The sequence below is a fragment of the Psammomys obesus genome, unplaced genomic scaffold (genome assembly GCF_907164565.1).
Source record: "Psammomys obesus unplaced genomic scaffold, mPsaObe1.curated_primary_1811, whole genome shotgun sequence".
NCBI classification, from domain to species: Eukaryota; Metazoa; Chordata; class Mammalia; order Rodentia; family Muridae; genus Psammomys; species Psammomys obesus.
Genome location: NW_026585698.1, coordinates 8,136,044 through 8,150,761, shown reverse-complemented (window position 1 = coordinate 8,150,761; position 14,718 = coordinate 8,136,044).

Below are 14,718 nucleotides of genomic sequence, written 5' to 3'. Positions count from 1 at the left end.
TAGAAAAATTTCTGGAATGTAGGCACTTAGCAAAAATTTGCTAAATAAACAAATGGATTTATCAGAGGGGTTGAATGAACAGCAAGCAAGCAATGCCTACAAGCCATTCCCCAGAAGGTGTTATGACTGAATTTTCTTCTAAGGTCAGCTTCTTATGAGGGTAAAAAACAATTAAAACCAATGAATGTCATTTCTCTGTGCATAGGAGCTTAATATCTCATTCTGTCATGAGACACAAGACCCACATTCAGTCAAAATCCTGCCCCATCTATAGTGACACCTAATACTAAAATGGCTGCAGTTTTTGCTCTCTAGTAAGACACACTTTCCAGAACAGCAGAGTTTATTAAGCCTTCAGACCCATATACCTAGATTTGAACCCTGGATGGGGTTATAGGCTAATAGTGCTCCCTCCTGAGCTATATTTAAATCCTAACGCCTATAGGCTCAGAAGGTAACTTTATTTAGAAAGAAGTCATCTTTTCACCTTGTTCTGCATTGCCTTAGCTTATAACAACTACATGCAACAGTAGTTTCCAGGGTGATGCTTTCAGACGGGTGTACAACATGCTTGTGAACACATGCTCCGTTACTCTCCCTTGTATCTTAACATAACCCCTTCTCCCCGACCATTTTACTCCTCCTTAATAGTCCTCTCCATTCATAAAGCAATCTTTTTAACTTTTTTTACATTCAGCACTTGAGAGGAAACTTGTGATGACTGTCCTGAGCCTGGCTTATAAAGCTCTCCAGTTCCATGATTTTTCCTGAAAATGTCCTCGTTTAGTTCTTCCTCACTGTGAGTAGGGCTCTGCAGTCTGTAGTTGTGCAGCCTACTCCATGTGTTCCTCATCCACTCATCTGTGGGTGGGCCCCTGAGATGATTCTGTAACGTGGCTACTGTCAACTGTGCCATGACCAGCATGGGTCAGCAGTTGCTTTCATCACGTGGTACATTTGATGCCTTCGGGGATATACTCAGAAGGGGCTAAGCTGGGCTTCACGGTCCTTTTAGGATTTGGAGAAACCACTATCTTGATTTTTCATAGTGGCTGAACTAGTTAACAATCCTACCAACATTGTATCCTTACCAGCATCCCTCTATTTATTTTATTTTTCACTCTCTTCACGGCAACTATTATGACTGAAATGAAATGGGATCATGATGTCATGTTAATTCACCTTTCCCTGACGTCTAATGTTATTGAACTTTTTTTTTTTCATGAATTCATTGGCCATTTGCTCTTTTAAAAATACCCTTTATTGGTTCTTTGTGGATTTCACATCATGCACCCCAATCCCACTCATCTCCCTCTCCCCTCATACCAGCCCTCTACCCTTGCAACCTCCCCTCCCCCAACAAAGAAAAAAATCTCATTGTGGAAGCTGTAGTGTGTCACAGTGTGTCCCACAGTATACCTTTTTGTCCACACTTCTTTGCTTGCAAATGTTCATTGCAATGACTTGTTGGAGTAATATGAGGCCTCCGGCTTCTGCTGCTCTGTCGATACTAGGATGTCACTGAGGTCTATGCCTCTGGGATATCCTGTTGTTGCCCAGTGTCATGGAGATTCTGTAGTTTTGGATATGTAGGAATGGTCTCTTCATGCACTCCAGCAGTTCATAGATGGGGTAGATATTGGGGTGGGCCAACTCAGAGCCCTGGATCTGGGCCTGCGCGGTAGCTGAGCTGGTCAGCCTATAGGCCTTCCTGCTTTCATGTCCTCAGGGTGGCTCACAGGCAATCCTTGCAACCAGGGCCAGCTCTGCCTTGCTGCCTAGGCGAGGTACACGGCAGGCTCCGTGTTGAAGCCAGTGAAGGACGTGTTGAAGCCAGTGAAGGATGTGTTGAAGCCAGTGAAGGACGTGGCCATTTCTTTTACTCTCATGTCCCGGAGGCCAGTGCTTTTGCCTGCCATACATTGCTGAGGACAAGGGATGAGAGGAGGGTGCCTCTGCCTTATCTGTGCCACCACGCAGCACACAAGAGGCAGTGCTGGATCTCCTACATTCTTGAATCCAAGACCAGCTCAATTGCTGCACTTTCTTTGAAGTATCATTTTGTTCATTTGCCCCTTTGTAGGTTGGGTGACAGGATCTTTGTGTTTTCAATATTTTCAGTTCTTTATACAGCTCATGATATTTAGTCTGTGTTATATGAGAACCTCGTGGAGTCTCTCCCATTCTGTACCCCATTTACTCTCTGTATATCGTTTCTTCTCTTGTGCACACTTTTAATTTGACTCAACCACTTGTCAGTATTTTTTCTATTTTTTAATCTGTTACTGTCTCATTCAAAACGTCTACATGCTGAAAAGTTTCCAGATCTTTCTACAATAATGTCAAATCCCCAGGCCTCATTTTAAGGTCTTTGTCCACAGCAGGAAACAAAGGTCTACTTTCAATCCACTACATGTGGTTTCTTCTGTGACAGTTTTAAAGATGAGGTCTTTAGAAGACGATTAAGTTAGAACATGACCTTGCCTTAACCATTTGGGTTACTACGACAAAATATTCAGACAGTTTATACAACTGTCCATTATAATTCTGGGTGCTGGGGAAGTCCCAGGCTATTGCAGGGTCATTAGTCGAATAAGCAGTCTACTTTCTGAAGAATGGGACAGGATATCATCGAATTACAGAGAACAGGAGGGCAAAACAAATGAATTCCCTTGCCAAGTCATTGTGCACGTAGGTCACCTAACCCACTGATGGGAAAAGAGCAAGGCTCCACCTCTCAAACAGTACCATAATTAACTCCTGAATTTGGTAGAGAAGAAATTAGTCAGAGCAGAGCTATGACAGTCGAAACATGAATCCAGTCTCACTGTTGTCCTTACGATAAAACAAAATTGGGTCCCATGATGAATTAGCTTCAAAAGAAATAACATGGAAATTAAAATAAGGTTTCTCTCTCTCTCTCTCTCTCTCTCTCTCTCTCTAAGCTAAGAAGAAAGACCTCAGAGCAAACTAAACATGCCAGTCCTTAGTCTTTAATCTGGACCCTTAGCCTCCAGAATGTGGGGAAGTGATTTAGTGTGAGGTAAGCCTGTATCTGTGGCAACCATCTCTAACTCCAGTTCCACGAGATGCAACCCCCTCTTCTGTTCTCTGTGGGCACTTTACACACATGGCACATAGATACACATACAGGCAAGACACCCATATACATAAAATTAAAATGAGCAAACCTTTTAAAAAAGAATGAACTAGTGCAATTTCAACTACAGGTTGTTTTTTTAGCATGAAGTGAGATCACTGAGCACAAAGCCTGGCTCCTACCAAAGGCTAGTCATATTCACTATTTTTAATGACCAAAAGTACTAATTTTGATAACAGTAAGTAATATGTATATATTATTTATAATCACAATAATTGTTTTAATTAGAACAGTGTATATGGATATGCAGCAAACTTCTCTGTGATTCAAATTTGAGTAGCTCTGTTACACACTCTTTTACACACTCTGTTACATGTTGTTGACTTTTGAAGCCACAAATCTCTTTTTTTTAATGAGGAAATTACCTTTTAAATTATTTTTAGTGTCAGGTTAGAGAAAGAGTCTACTGAAGATGGCTCAGTGGTTAAGAGCATTGGCTGTTCTTCCAGCAGGCCGGGTTTGATTTCCAACACTCACACAGTAACTCAGAACCATCTTAATTCAGTCCCAGGGGTTCCATTGCCCTCTTCTGGCTTCTTTGGGTACACTGCACAGGTTCACATGCAAACAAAACACCTGTAAACATAAAAAAATAATAACAATCTTAAAAGAATTCTGTTAAAAGAGTGACCAAGACCCTTAAGGCATGTAGAAGTCTGACATAAAAACAACAGCTTGAAAAAAAATGAAATTTCATTTTTAACATGTACTTAAATCAAGATATTTAGTTGTATGGTTCACCATTTATGGCTTGGTTGGTTGACTGGATACTCTGATGTGCATTTTTCCCAAAGCTGGTTTTACAGCTACAGTGTAAACGAAACACAACATGGATCATTGACCTCTGAATGCAGCTAATCAAGGGAGCACAAAGACGGTTAACACTGGCAAGCCCTGGAAGATACTGGTTACTCTTCTTTTATTTATAATTTCAAGGAGATAGTCAGAGTACTGTGGGTCGACCATTATTATAAAGCACCTGATCCTGCCTCAACATTCTTTAGTTCTTTGTTGTAAAGTGAAGCTGAAGGTGGCAGCTTTGTCCCTCTCAAGATCCTTAAAGGAATCAAATCAAGAATAGATAAAAAAAAAAAATCTGTGTACACTGAGCTCAGGGGTAATCTCAGTGGTGATTAGTCATGCTGATAATGTCTATCCATGCTTCTGAGTGAATGGCATTCTACCCAAAATGTATTTCAGTCTCACCACGAGAAACACACCAAAATCAGATTTGCAGGGTATCCCTCTCAAACCTTTAAGGCACTGAAAAACAGATTCATACACACACACACACACACACAAATGCCATGACTTATAAGAACTAGTGAAATTGATATATGGTTGAGAGAGTTCAGTTAGCATAGTAATAACAAATCAATGTTGGTCCCATATTGGCAGAAAATGTAGCATAATAATGTAAAATGTTAACCTGAAAGAAAAGTTTGAGTAAAAGAATATAAAGAAAATGCTGTTATTTTCAATAATTTTCTGTAAGTCTAAAATTATTATCAAAGTTAAAATTTCTTCTCAAAAATACTAATTCAGTGGGACACAGAGCAAAACGAACAGACGCAAATGTCAGAGAGCTTTGTGGAGAGGAAGGAGGTGGCAGGAGAGGTAGAAAGATAGAAAAAGTCAACATGAGGTCAGTATGCATTGTGCACATGTGAAACTGTGCCAGAACATATTCAATTAATTCAAAGTGTTAAGGTGTTAAGTGGTATATAAATAAAATTGTCCATTGGTAATGCTTAAACATTGGTCCCAGGACCAGGGTTTTAAAAGCCAATGCATGCTTAAATCCATCCCACAAAATAGTGTGGTGTTTATATTACTTATCATGTATGAATTTCTGCTGTGCACTTCCCAGCCTTCCCTGGGTCGCTCATAGCAACTAATACAAGTCATATGCTCTGTGCAGCATCCTTAGAGTATACACGTGGTCAAGCGGATAACGGCAAGAAGAATGTCTGCCCACGTTCAGTGCGGTGCAGTTTTCCCATGTAGGTTCAACTACACAGCACCAGCACAAGCTGCAGGGCAAGGCCCGTGAAAGCGCTGAGGGAAGCTGAGGGCCGCTGACTTAGCAGGGGCACGTCTGGGACTCCTCCATATGACATGTCTCACGTAGACTCAGCAGCATCCTTGGCAACAGGATATTTCAAGTTTTGCCCTGTGAAAGTTTATAAAGTCTGAAGTTTTCAGCCCACAGTGCATTGACTCCACAAACTAGGAACCCTGGAAAGGAAGGACCAACTGCTCGTGATTTTACTTGGTTATTTCATTTTAGTTAAAAATCAATTTATAAGACAAATTCTCGTCTTTAGGAGTTGTCAAATAAGTGTTATGAAGCATAATCATTTTAGATTTTCAGATTTGATTTTCCATGTGAAGAGTCTCTGTGTTATCATCATCGTCATCATCATCATCATCATCATCATAATCATCATCGACAAAACCGGTTCCTTCATGTGGCAATGGCCACAGTCTTTATCTAACAAAACCTTCCAACTTTGTAAAGTGAAGCACTAAGAGGACATTTGATGATAGTAAATACTTAATCTTTTGACAACATTAGGGATGTGAATCAAAACATCTCTTCTTAACAATGCATAAAGTTCTAGAAAAATAGGAGTGTATCCATGTATAACTATATTTTTAATAAAACACACATTTTTTTAATTTAAAATTTATAAAAAGGTATGAGAGCCTGAGACATTCCTGCTGTGGAATCCGTTCATCTTGCTTTTGTCCCTGTTTGCTTGTTTACTTGCTTGCTTCTTTGTTTGCTTGCTTGTTTGTCTGTCTGTTTGATGTCGGTTTTTTTTTTTTTTTTTTTTTGGTTGGAAAAGGACTCAGGATCTTGTGGGTGCCACTGAAGCTCTCTAACACTGAGCTATATTCCTAGCCAGTTGGCCTGATTGGGTTTTGGTTTTGGTTCAGGCTTTTAAGAGAATACAGCCAGGCTCAGTTCAAAAAAGAAAGTATGATTAATTATTTTTTTAAGCAGATAAGTAAAACCATCTCTTTATGGTACAGGTTTCCCTAAGCATTGGGGGAGTGAAATCTGGCCTTTTTACCTCACAACAGGAAACAGACAACCCAACAGATTTATGACACTGGGAGAAGGATACACTTGTGTCCTGGGAAGGCCCCAAGGAGAGTCACCCAACCCAACTGTGGGACCAGCCTTATGAAACACTTTGAGAAGAACAACCAAGAGAGAAGCTTTAAAAGATGAGAGAAGAGGGAGGGGGGAACAATTCCAGACAATTCCAGGGGGAGAAGCAACTTCATGTCCTCTGAGATTGCAGGGAGGAAGGAAGGGGTGTAGATTGAGATAAAGCAAAAACTGAAGAGAGACAGGAAGTTGACATGAGTCAGCCTGTATGATTTCAGTCATCAGATTGAAGTAGGACATGAGGTTGTTATGTGAAAGGAGGGGTAGGGGTTGAGAGTGGGAACTAGAAGAGCCTGGGTAAGATCTGAGCTTGACTCTAAGGACCAGAAAGCTGAGCCTATGCAAAAGGAAATAAGAGGCTAATGGGTGATTCTTATCTGGCACTAGCACCCACGTATAAGGATGTAGTATTTCTTCTGGCAATCTCCAGTGGTCTAAGGGTAAAGAAGGAGAAAAGGTTGGCAGCACTGCCTAGGATTTCACCTTTCTGGAGGCAGCAGAGAAGGGAAGGGTGTGACAGACCCAAAATGGCTGATGACAAAAAGTCCAATGTCAGTCACAGTATTGCAAACAAACAAACAAACAAACAAAGAGAGACAGCAAGGAAATCAGCTTTTCTTTATGCTGAAATAAAAGTATACTTGCTTAAAACTGAATTTGATAGAAGAGGATCAGAAAGTCTGAGCATAGATGACTGCTTTGGAGAAGGAGTAAAGTTGAAGATGGTGCCAGGTGTCAAGAAGCAAAGACATTAAAATCTGATGCCAGGCTGGAAAAGCGGTAGTTAAAAACTCTTGTTGCTCTTCCAGTGAACCTGAGTTGGGTTCCCAGCATCCACCCTGGGCAGCTCATAACCACCTGTAACTCTAGCTTTGGAGACCCTGACTCCCACTTGTAGCCTCTGCAGGCACCCGCACACAAGTGGTATGCACACACAAACAGAATATGCAGATACTCCAAAAAAATTAATTTTAAAATATCTGCTGCCACTGACCCCAGGAGAAGAAAATACCCCCAAAAGATGAGAAGATTTAGAATAGATACCTAAGAGGTGGGGAAGCTGGATCACATAGTAGACCTACTTATATGAAACCTTCTTGGCTTCCATAATGACTGGTTTACATTCCAAGCAGTAATAGATGCAGGTTCCCTGTTGCCCATATCCTCACCAGCATTTGTTGTTACTTGTTTTCTTGAGGACCACCATTCCAACTTGGGTAAGTTGGAATTTTCAGTGTGATTTTTATTTGCATTTCTTCCATGGATAGTGAAGTTAAGCATCATTTTCATGTTTACTGACCCTTGTGCTTTGTTTTTGGAGAACTATGACAATATGCTGATTTTATTAGCCCATTAGTGGGTTGCATTGTTTGATGGGTAGTTACATTGTTTTCTGAGTTCTTTGTATACTCTAGACTCATCTGCTCTGTCAGATATGCAACTAGCAAAGTTTTCCCCATTCCGTAGGCTGTTTCTTCACTATGCAAGTCACCATCTCACAAAGATATTTGCACATAAATATTTTTTCTGGCAATGTAGTTAGGTGTTCATCAGCAGAGGAGCACATAAGGTTATAGTTTATGTGCACAGTGGAATGCTTTTCAGATGGGAGGAGTGAAGTGATGGCATTCTTGAGAAAATAGATACAACTGGAAGAAATCATGTTATTCCTGTTAAGTCAGTCTCAGAAAGACAACATGTTTTCTCTCATTTGTGGGCCATGGATCTTACACATGCACATAAAATGCTAATGTAGAGATGACATAGAAGTAGAAATGACACTATCTTGGAACAAAGAGGACTAATGAGAAGAAGGAAGAGAAAGGAGAGGATAAGGGAGCTCAGGAGAGGATATCACCAAGCATATCATAATCTTGCTTGGAAAAGACCTTATATAACCCAAATTAATCAATTTTTACTCGATTTCAGTACCAAAAGAATATATCCTGGCATTTGGAATCACTACTAGTGGGGGACTGTATGAAACTAAGGTATGAAAAAAAAAATGTTCAGGAAAGATAATGAGATGACTCAGGGCATGACTTAGTGAAGATCCACCTGGACAAAGGCAAGTTTAAAAAAAAAACAAAAACAAACAAACAAATAAAAAAAAAGCATTTAGTTTGGGGTTTACTTTCAGTTTCAGGGACTGAACCCATGACCATTATGGCAAGAATCATGACAGAGGCAAGCAAGCATGGCTCTGGAGCAGTAGCTGGGATCCTACATCTGATTCCCTTGAGAAAGGCAGAAAGAGAGATACTGTGTCTGATATGGGCTTTGTAAACCTCAAAGCCCACCCTCAGTGTCAAACCCCTTCAAAAAAGACCATCCCTCCTAGACAGTTCACAAACTGAAAACCAACGTTTCAAATATATGAGCCTGTGGGGGCCATTCTTATTGAAATTACCACAGTGGATAAAAGTTTGTCAGCCAAACATCAGCCTAAGTTTGATCTCTGGAATCTACCTACATGGCGGAAAGAGAGAACAGACTCTTCAAATTGTTCCCCAGCACCCCCACATGAACACTGGCATGCTCACACAAATTAAACAAATAAATAAGAAGTCAAGGATTTGGGGTGGTGAAAACTTCTGCTGAGTCATGAAAGGTTGCAAACAGAAAAATGCAACTGCCCAAATGCCTGTCATGAGCAGAGAACAGAGTAACACTAGGTGAGGGTCTGTTCTTGCTTTGCTTATCAAGCTGACAGGCTAGTCTTATTGTAGGCAATTATATTAATGCTTTTAAACTCCCCCCCCAAACGATTTGTTTTTATCATTTTCAGTTATGTATGTGCACTTGAGTAGAGGTGCCTGTGGAAGTCAGAAACATCAGACTGCTCTGGAACTGAAGTTACATGCAGTTGTGAGCTGCTGGGAACTGAATTCGAATCCTATGCTAGAGCAGCTGTCACCCATGAGCCTTCAGGGACCAGAAGAGTATCCACGGAGGCAATGCTATCAAGTGAGCTCAGTTGGATTCCTGAAGTCTGTGGCCCAAGGCTTGGATGGAGTTCCTTGAGCAAGGGCCATGTCTGAGATCCATGGCGTCTTTAGATATCTTTATGTCTCACATGCTGGCTATATTTATAAAACATAATTGTAACTACATCTGGAACCTTTACATAAGAAATTAAGGTTGACTTGCATGCCAGATTGATTTATATTCCTTGATAAGATGGCAAAGCAAAGATTTATTTTACTTTGCACTCTTACAACTAAGATTATTATTCATACTTTATTTTTGCAAATTGGTGGTAACCCAACTACAGTCAAATCAAAGAGCTCACATGCCAAGTTTTGGTCTGAACAAGTTTTGTATCCAATACACACTTGGCCACAAAAAATGAAGAGATAGAATAGTCGAAAAGAAAATGTCTCCCTTAGTCTGAGGTTAAAAACAGATATGAGTGGGGTACTTATGGAGTGTGGCTAGTTAATATCCGGTAACCCCTGATGTACTTCACTGTCTGCTTGTGATTTACCCCTCATGTTTAATATCAGCAGCTGTTCAGTAACATGGTAAACTGCATGGAACAAAATTTATAGATATCCAAGACAAAGCCAGAAAATTACTCTATTCTTGGCATTCTTCCTTCCTGGGAAAGCACTACATATTTTCTTTCTGTTGATGCTGTGTTTAATAAAATTATGTGATTGGTTAGATTTAGGTTGAGCTGAGTGTGTTTTGTTTTCTTTCTTTATGACTCAGTGACAAAAAAGAAACACAAAACCTTCTGCCGGCTTTAATCAGGAAACCCTGGTTTTATTTTATTTTATTTTTTTCTGTGTAATTTGAACAAAAAAAAAATGAGAAAATATCTTCAGAAGGATTCATGTTCATAGTGGTGAGTGGAAGTTGAGAAAGAATGGTGAAGAAAGTAGATTAATCCAGCATAGTTTCTACTCCTGGCATTTTATCTGACTAATGCTGCTCTTCCTTTCGAACCACTCTTTTCTGACGTGTGACCTCATGATCCAAAGTCCTGCACAGCAAAGAAAAAATATCCATCTTTCTGACCACTGGGGCATAACATACTGAAAGCCGTTGCTGTAAACATCTTAGAAAAGCTGATGAAGATGAAGCTATGTGAACAGCCACGGTTTAGACTCCATATATTTCCAACTCCATCCACACTTGTCATGGAGGAATTCTAGAACCTTCGCCAAAAAGTGAAATCTTTGCTGAATTTCCAAAGTCAACCAGGGTAGGGAATAAGAAGGAAAAGTGATCTTAGCTGCCCGGGATTTAGCCAAAGGAGTCTAGGCTCCAAAGATGTTTCCTAAGTTTTAGAAACTTACAAACATTTAAAAATATTTATTTATTTGTTTGTTTGTTTCTTTTAGTGTATGAGTGTTTTTCTGCATAGATGTATGTGTACCGTGTGTATGCAGGGAATATGCTGAAGCCAGAAGAGTTCATCAGGTTTCCTGGAACTGGAGTCATAATGACTGTGAGCCACCATGTAGGTGCTGGGAAAACCAGGCCCGTTTCCTGCAAGAGCAGCAAGTGCTGCTCAGTGCTGAGGCGTGTCCCCAGCCCCAGTTTTAGAAATGTTTAATTCGAGATAAACCCATCCTAGCAAAGTCATGTGCATGTCATGCAGTATTCCTACCACACTCTCAGACGCATGACAGACTGGTACCTTTAATGAACACGGACACGCGTTGTCCTAAGATCTGAAGAGAGTCTATGAGCTGAAAGGAGAATACATTTCATTACTGTTTTACAGCGGGGATCCACATGTCACAGGAGCCAAATGATTCCCCCCTAATCCACGTGGCGTGTGCATCAGAAAACTTTGGGATTTTTTTTCCTTAGTCATTTAAATATTGTGTAATTATTACTCAAGCTTCTGATTCACACAAGGAGTCATAAAACTAGAAACTGTAGCTGAGATTTTTCTGATTTCTAAATTTTGTGAAAACAGAATACAAACATGACTAAATAGGAAAAGACTTACAATAAACACGCTATTAGGTGAGGAGGAGGAGACAGCTGGCCTGTTCAATTCACATCTGCATTAGTCAGAGTTCTTGAGAAAAAAAAACAGAATCAATGGGATTCTGAAAAATCTCCAGAGTCTGGATCCAGCTTGAGGCTGAGGACTGGGAGGGATCCACAGAAACAGAAAGTAACTGTGGATCTCAGTTCCAGGACTTCCAGAAGTGAAAGAGCTTCTCTCCTCCATAAAGACTGGCAGGCAGTATTCCACTGTGTAAACGTACCCACACTTTCTGTATCCATTCCTCCGTTGAGGAACACCCAGGCTGTTTCCAGACTCTGGCTATTACGAATAGAGCTGCTACTAACATGGTTGAGCAAATTCACCTTATTGAATGGTGGGGCATCTTTTGGGTATGTGCCTAGAAGTGGTATAGCTGGATCTTGAGGTAGCACTATTCCTAATTTTCTGAGAAAGAGCCAGGTTGATTTCCAAAGTGGTTTTACAAGGCTACATTCCTACCAACAATACAAGAAAAATCATGAAATTTGCAGGCAAATGGTGGGAACTACAAAAGATCATCCTGAGTGAGATAACACAGAAACAGGAAAACACAGATAATATATACTCACTTATAAGTGGATATTGGCCCTATAATATAGGATAAACATACTAAAATCTATAGCCCTAAAGAAGCTAAACAACAAGGAGGACCCTATGGAAGATGCTTAATCCTCATTCAGAAGGGCAAACAGGACAGACATCGGAAGTAGAAGACAAGGAACAGGACAGGAGCCTTCCACAGAGGACCTCTGAAAGACTCTGCCCACCAGGGTATCGAAGGAGATAATGAGACTCATAGCCAAACTTTGAGCAGAGTGCTGGAATCCTGATGGAAGAAAAGGGAGAAAGAAAGACCTGGAGGGGACAGGAACTCTACAAGGAGACCAACAGAGCCAAAATACCTGGGCCCAGGGGGGCCTGCAGAGACCAATACTCCAACTAAGGACCATGCATGGAGAGGACCTAGACCCCCTCTTCAAAGGAAGCCCATTGGCTGCTCAGGATCCAAGTGGGTTTCCTAGTAAGGGGTATAGGGCCTGTCTTTGATATGAACTCAGTGGCCGACTCTTTGATCACCTAGCCCTTGTGGAGTCTGGGTACAGCCTTGCCAGGCCACAGAAGATGATGCAGCCAGAGTTGATGAGATTTGATAAGCTATGGTCAAATAGAAGGGGACTAGGGAAAGGGAATAGGGGGAGAAGACGGAGAATGGGTGGGACTGGGAGAAGATGCTGCGGGGATACAAAGTGAATAAATTGTAATGAATAAATATATAAATAAAATTAAATTTTAAACAAAAAGACTGGCAAGCAGGAACAATCTATTTTTTTGGTGAAAAACTCAGCATCTTCCATTTATGTCTTTGCTTTGCTACAGGAGACTTTATGAGCTGTGATACAAATCTGCCTAGTCAAATGCTAATCTCATCCAAACTCCCTGCTGAAGACATTTGTAGAACAATGTTTGACTGAATTCTTTGGTGTTCGGTGGCCCAACCAAGTTGATCTATTGACTTAACCCCTCATCATTCTCATCTTCTGACCTTACACATCATCCCCACCTTACACATACACCATGTATAATCTGCAAATAAGGAAGCAAAAATGCCATACTCCTGCCTCAGGCTACAACTATCTTGTGTATAATTAAAAAAAAAAAATTCTTTCCTCAGAATATAATGCGAAGTCTTTGGTTGTTCTTTCTCTCCTTAATTCCCCATCAGAATGTTATGTTCTGAATTGTGTCCACCACACTACATTTATATATGAAAGCCTTAGCTCAAGGTGATTTTATTTGGAGACAGGGCCTTTAATCAGGTCATTAAGATCAAATGGAGGCATAAGGAGAAAGCTTTAGCCCTACAAGATTGGCTTTCTTAATGGAAGAAGCAGTAGGAAGCTAGTTCTGTAGGAGCGGAGAGAAAGGTGGCCACATGGGGATATACCCAGAAGGTAGACCTTCACACAAAGAGAGGACTCACCAGGATATAATCCCCTGGGACTTGATCTGGAATTTCAGGCCTCCAGAACTGGACAAAAAAAAAAAAAAAAAAAAGAATGTCTGCTCTTTAAAATACCAAGTCTATTATGACCTCCTGAGCCAAGAGGAAGGCTTGAGGTGTTTGCTATGGTCTCAGAAAAGGAATTTTAGTTTTAAAACATCGGTGCAATGCTGAGTAGTTGCTCGATTTTTTTCTCTCCAATTTACAAACTAGACATACTTCTGAAGTGTATTTCTTCTTTAAAAAAATATCAACCAGATGACAAATTTTCCTGATGTTTTGAGAGTTGGATCATAAATTCTTCAATGTCTTTGGGGGAAGGTTCCAGTTTATGGTTTCAAAACAGTATGGTGAAGTTGCCAGTAGCAGGGGGTGGCTGAAAAAGAATAAACAAGCAGTTTTTGAGCACTGTGATACTGTGATTAATCTCAATTGTCAAGTTTGTGAAATCTAGAAACATCTGGGAAACAGGCCACTTAGCGTGGAAGTGATGAATTACCTTGATTAGGTGGGAAGAAATGCCCACTCTGGGTGGTACCGTTCTCAGGGCTGGGATTCTGGGTTGTATATTCTAAAAAGCAGAGAGTGCAGCAATGTGAAATGACTACAGGCATTCATTCTCTCTGTTTCTTAACTTCGCCACCATGAACTATAGCTTTGAAATATGAGCCAAAATAAGACTTTTCATAGCTTTTGTCATAGATATTTTATCAAAGCAACAGGGGAAGAAACGAAAATAAGTGCCTACTGTTTACTGAGCCCTAGAGAGACAGTAGGGAGAAGGTGTGTGTAGTCATATTTTAGTGAGGGCCTAGGCTACATGGTGGGTTTAAAGTATTGCTCCCTATGAATCCTCAGGATTGTTGAAACATGAGATTGATTTTCAAAAGCTTGCATGATTCTATAATACAATACAGCTGCACATATCGCCCTCACTGGAAGACAATTTTCCCTTACTGAAGAAGCTCTCATTTTCACTTAGCACTTGGACTATTAACAAAGATGGCAGACACCATGACCTGCTTGCATTAGGTCTCAAAGGTCTGAAGTTGAAAGCAAGAAGAGAAGACAATACAAGCTCTCCTGATGACTACGAGTCTGCGCTCACTTTCATGCCTTCATGCCTGTGTGTGTGTGTGTGTGTGTGTGTGTGTGTGTGTGTGTGTGTGAACATACACATGAGCATGCATGCGGGCTTTAATTAATTCTACACAACCTACTTTCAGAGCTAAAATGTTTGGTAAGTCCTTATTTGTAAATGTTTTCTGTTCTTTGGGTAACACTTTTCGAATAAAGCTCCTGAAATATTTTTATTGTTAATATAACACCATAACGTCTTAAGTCCTAAAGAAACACCAAACAGA